This window comes from Erinaceus europaeus, chromosome 9 (genome assembly GCF_950295315.1).
Source record: "Erinaceus europaeus chromosome 9, mEriEur2.1, whole genome shotgun sequence".
Classification (NCBI taxonomy): Eukaryota; Metazoa; Chordata; class Mammalia; order Eulipotyphla; family Erinaceidae; genus Erinaceus; species Erinaceus europaeus.
Genome location: NC_080170.1, coordinates 82,968,412 through 82,974,644, shown reverse-complemented (window position 1 = coordinate 82,974,644; position 6,233 = coordinate 82,968,412).

Below are 6,233 nucleotides of genomic sequence, written 5' to 3'. Positions count from 1 at the left end.
ACTCTGTCCCTATCCACTAGAGTAGTTCTAGTGAACATATCTCCTCTCCAGCTTCATTTAAAGAACAAAAGCCATATCATTAGACATTGGTTACTAGTGTAACCTAAATCAAAACCACAATGAGATACAATACTCAACATTGTTTCATTTAATGTTATTCTGTTATAACATTAATGAGAAGAAAAAAAAAAAAACATTGATGAGAAAAAACAAAATTCTGGCCAACATCAAACAAAACAATATGTTTGAGGACCTGCTTTCATGACACATCAATTTGCTTAAAGTCAGAGTTTTCAATTCAGTGTCATTAAGTGAGATATCACTCCATAGAAATTAGAGTAACCATAATCCAAAAGAAAGTCACTATTGAGTTTTGGGAAGTATGTGGAGAAATTTGAGCAAATGGACACAACCAGTGGGTATGTAACTAATGCAGCCACTTTGAAAAGCAGTTTTCTCTTTGTATTCTCTTTGAATACAAAGAGTCAAATGTTGTGCTGTCATATAAGAGCAATTTCACACAAAGGTATACGAAAATATATGACCAAATAAGAACTTGTACACAAGTGCTCATACCAGCAGGGATACAAGTGAAAAGTGGAAACAAAGTAAATGTCAGATTATGAATGGAATGCATATTTTTGGTGACACTTTTATTTTTAAAATAAAAACAATCCAAAAAATAAATAAATAAAAAATAATAACAGTCCTCAAGCTCTATTAAACTATGATAAAGATCTACAAAAGGAAGAAAACCGAATGCCATTTTCTGAGAAGAGCCTCAGAGTGTCCCAGTCTCAGGTGGGAATATACAGGGGAAAAGAATGGGTGATAGGTAGCAAAGGACTCTTCCTTTATTTTTATTTTTTATTTATAAAAAGGAAACACTTGGGAGTTGGGCGGTAGAGCAGCGGGTTAAGCAAACGTGGAGCGAAGCGCAAGGACCGTCGTGGGGATCCCGGTTTGAACCCCTGGCTCCCCACCTGCAGGGGAGTCGCTTCACAGGCAGTGAAGCAGGTCTGCAGGTGTCTGTCTTTCTCTCCTCCCCCTCTGTCTCCCCTCCTCTCTCGAATTCTCTCTGTCCTATCCAAAGACAGCAACAACAACAACAATAATAATAATCACAACAATGATAAAACAACAAAAAAGGGGGAAAATGGTCTCCAGGAGCAGTGGAATTGTGGTGCCTGAGCCCTGGCAATAACGCTGGAGGCAAAAAAAAAAAAAAAGGAAACACTGATAAAACCATAGGATAAGAGTGGTACAACTCCACACAGTTACCACCACCAGAACTCTGTATTCCACCCCTCCCTTGATAGCTTTCCTATTCTTTAGCCCTCTGGGAGTATGGACCGAAGGACATTATGGGTTGCAAAATGTGGAAGGTCTGGCTTCAGTAATTGCTTCTCCGCTGAACTTGGGCATTGACAGGTTGATCCATACTTCCAGCCTGACTCTCTCTTTCCCTAGTGGGGCAGGGTTCTGGGGAATCAGAGCTCCAGGACACATTGCTGGGGTTGTCTGTCCAGGGACGTCTGGTTGGCATCATACTAGCATCTGGAACCTGGTGGCTAATGTTTACAAACCATTTTAGTCATTTACACAAGAAACCGCATTAGTAATTACCAAATCATTCAATGAAATCACTAAACAATTCCTATGAACTTTTCCCAAATGAAATGGCTGAAAGTGTGGTCTGGGAGGTGGCACAGTAGATAAAGCATTGGATTCTCAAGCATGATGTCCCAAGTTCAACCCCCACAGCACATGTACCAGAGTAATATTCTGGTTCTCCCCCCCACCCATGTCTCTCCTCCTATCTCTCTCATGAAAAAAAAAAACCTTTTTAAAAAATGGTGGAAGTGAAAACCAGTTACCAATTGATTCATATGTTAACATGTTTAAGCATTTCCAGACCCAAAAGTCATCTGCCAAATCATGTAAATAAAATACCAAGCCTAAAATAACAGTAACATACAATAAAAACTGGAATGAAAAGATAAATACTCAGCCTGAAAAAAGCAATCTCAGGAAGGAGTCTGGCAGTGCCATTTTCTGCTAAGGGTACACTCTACTTTTAAAATGATTACTGCAAAGCAAACACTGAATGTTATTTTTGCTTTATGCAGTGTGTCATAATAGCAAAAATTATTTTCAGATTTCCTTCACTTAGTAAAGACAGGCATTTATGTTCATCTTTGGTAAAAGCCAAGTCGTATTACTCTAACTTCATAAAATTAAATCTCTACAAAAAGAAATCACACAGAAATTACTTGACTTGGAAGATTGTCTAGAAAAAAATATGTTTCCAGTATTTTTATAAATAACTTTTTTTTTGAATTTTTAACTCATTAGTAATTTCATAATAGTTTGTAAGATTACAGGGTATAATGCCACATTGCACCTACCACTATAGTTCTGTGCCCTGGTTCCTACCCTCTCCCCCAGGATAACCATAGTTTTAACAGAGTCTTACAGTTTGGCTACGTTTTTTTTTTTTTTTTACAAGTTCATGTGTTTAAATTCTTTATATTCCACATAAAAATGAAGCCATCCAGTAGTTGTCACTCAGAGAAGTTCAGGCCACTTGGTAAGAAATATAAGCTTTCTCTAGTTCCATTCTAGGTGGTTCAGTTCCTAACAAAGTCCCAAAACCTAGATACAGACCAAGTCCTGTGAGATAGAGCATATGTTCACATGTATCCATAAATTAGGACAAAATATATACCTGAAAGCAAAAGTACACAATAGTCTGCAGTGAGTCAGTATAAAGTTCATAATTAAATAGTGTCTACTTAGACTTAGATATTCCTCACATTTTTCCTATTATACTTCCCTCACTCACTCCCAAGCTATCTTTATCAAAGCAAGGACTACAAAAGCTGAATAAGTGTAAGAGACTGGCATACTTTAATGATGACTCTTTAGTCATTATCAGGCCACCCCATCAGCTGGGGCCCTAGTCAGGGAGTCCTGAGATTCCCAAACAGACATGATGGGCCTAGACCTCAAATAAATCCCTCTCTCCATTGTTACTGGTCATCTCTATCAGGAACAACAAAAGAGACCCCTTTGTAGGCCCCCATAGGACCTGCCCTCAACTTGGATCAACAACAGTAGAGAATGGTCCATCCTCCCTTAGGAAGATGGACAACATACTCTATGCTATACCTAAGGAAGATGGGTCCTGATATTGGGGCAGCTTGGAATGTTCCTACTCATGACCACAGAATGTGAGCTCATTTCTACAGGGATGCAGAGTTCACATAGGCTTCTAAGCTGAATATGGGCCCCAGATCACATTAAATTGATGGGGTTTACAGTCAACAATATTAGGGATCTACTCTCTTCCCTGATCCAGCTTTCTGGTCCTTTTTGCAGCCGTGACATCATCTCCCCAGACAATAATTTGGATCCACCTGCATATCTGATTTCAGGTTCAGGGGAAAAACAAACAAACAAAAACACTAGTACAGCCACAGGCCCTTTGGAATATAACTAAAATATGACTACTAGCTATGTACAAAATGGAGACCCCCCCCCAACTCTTCATCTGCACTATTCCAGGCTTTAGGTTCATGATTACTCAACAACTTGTTTGGCTCTATATATTAACTCTCTTGTCAACCACCAGGTTCCAGATGCTAGCATGATGCCAACCAGACTTCCCTGGATCGATGACCCCACCAATGTGTCCTGGAGCTCCAATTCCCCAGAACCCCACCCCACTAGGGAAAGAGAGAGTCAGGCTGGGAGTATGGATCAACCTATCAATGCCCATGTTCAGCAGAGAAGCAATTACAGAAGCCAGACCTTCCACCTTCTGCACCCCACATTGACCTTGGGTCCATACTCCCGGAGGGTTAAAGAATAGGAAATCTATCAAGGGAAGGGATGGGATACGGAGTTCTGGTGGTAGGAATTGTGTGGAGTTGTATCCCTCTTATCCTATGGTTTTGTCAGGGTTCCCTTTTTATAAATAAAATTTTAAAAAGATATATAAGCTATAGTAATAAGTGTCCTTGTACACAAAAAACTGGAGGAAACTTGGCTTTACCTCTTTTCCCCTACCCCACAAATTTTAAAATGCAGATCCATGAAGTAGGATGTTAGCACAATTGTTGGGCAAATAATTTTGTTATTCCTGAGGCTTCAGGGTTTTAAGTGGTTTATTCCCAAGCACCACCATAAACCAGAGCTGAAAAGTGCTCTGGTGAAAAAGAAAGAAGAGATAAGGAGGCATAACAGATAACTTTATTTTTATTTTTATTTATTTATAAAAAGGAAACACTGACAAAACCATAGGATAAGAGGGGTACAACTCCACACAATTCCCACCACTAGAACTCCGTATCACATCCCCTCCCCTGATAGTTTTCCTATTCTTTAGCCCTCTAGGAGTATGGACCCAGGGTCACTGTGGGATGCAGAAGGTGGAAGGTCTGGCTTCTGTCATTGCTTTCCCATTGAACATGGGCATTGGCAGGTCAATCCATACTCCCAGCCTGTCTCTCTCTTTCCCTACTGGGGCAGGTTTCTGGGGAAGTGAGGCTCCAGGACACATTGGTGGGGTTGCCTGCCCAGGGAAGTCCAGTTAGCATCATGTTAGCATCTGGATTGGTGGCTGAAAAAAAGATTTAACTTACAGACTCAAACAAATTGTTGACCAACTAAGTATTTTTTTAAAGATGACATATAATATTACTAAAAGTACAGAGAAAGGAGCACTTTTTTACACTGTTGTGAGAAATATGCAATTTACAATCTTTCTGAAATCTGATTTGATTAATGCAACTTGATTACATGAAATCAAACTTTAAACATGCCTTTTAACCAGCTATTTTAGGAACCTGTACTAAGGAAATAATGTATTTAAATTTTATGTGCAAAAATTTCCTCTACAGCATCATTTACAATACTGAAAATTGCATGTCTGAGTTTTTATTTCATATAATGAAGAATTACGTTCAGTTAAATACATAATAGCATATTCATATTGGATACAATATAGTCACTAAAATTAAGTAGAAAAATAATCCCATATGGAAATGCCACATTATAATGTGAAGTGAAAATAGCTGGTTTTGAAGTCTATAAATAAATATGATCCCAATTAACTGAGGAAATAAAGAGAGAGAGATTGAAAATGCTTTGAAGGTTGAGATTTTTTTTTTCCTGTTCGAACTGTACCTGATCCATAGTAGCTTAATGTTTTGACTTTATGGACCTAGCGTACTCTTAATCCTTAATGATAATTGCTTATTTTGCCTTTTACCTGTTTCACCCTAATAAACCTTTTATTGTTTAAATCTGTTCCCAGCTCTCTGCTCTTTTAAATGCTTTTACATGCTACAGCAGCCCCAAAACCCACAGCTAAGTTAAATAACAACAAATGGCGCCTCAACGTGTTGCAATTTTTTCTGTTTATCCCACCCACATTTTAGTTGTTTGACTTTAATTTCACCCTACTCAGTTTTTGCTATATGCAGTTTAACTATATCTCTCACGTGTTGAGTCCACTTTGATTTTCCCGCTGTGGGTACCAAACATGTTTCAAAGTTTTAACCCCACCTTCATGTGGCTCTGACTTTAATCTGCTCCAACATGTTTCTATGGTTAACCACTCCTTCTTTTGTTTTGTTTTGTTTTGTTTTGTTTTGTTTTGTTTTGTTTTGTTTTACTGCACAAGGCAGTTTTTCCTTGACTTTTATTTACCACGTGTTAATTCTTTTTTGCTTTTTACCCCCATGCCCTTTACCTGCTCTTTTCTGCTTGGGTTTACTTTAAGCTGATCAGGGACCCAACAAACATATGCTAATTCTTGGTAAGTGACCAAAAATTAATTTTAAGTTTTCTTTTACTCACCCTTTCTGAACTGTCACAATGGGTATATTGCATTCTAAAGAAGACGGTTTTCACCTCAGACAGTTGAAAGAGACTTTAAAGATATGTAAAATTCAGTGTTGCAACAGAGAATTGAGAAAGTTGTTAAATATAATAGAGGTGGTCTCTGGACCTCTTCCCAAGAATACAGCTATATCAAATGAGATATGGACACAAATTGAAGATTATTTATTGAAAAATATTGGTATAATCACAGCAAAACAACTTCGGACTTATAAGCTCTCCCTTTCTGCTCTAAGTCAATTACAGGCTTCTTTGCAGGACTATTCTCTAAATCCTTCTTCTCCTCAAACTTCCAATTACACTTCTCCTTTCTCCTCCTTTCTCGG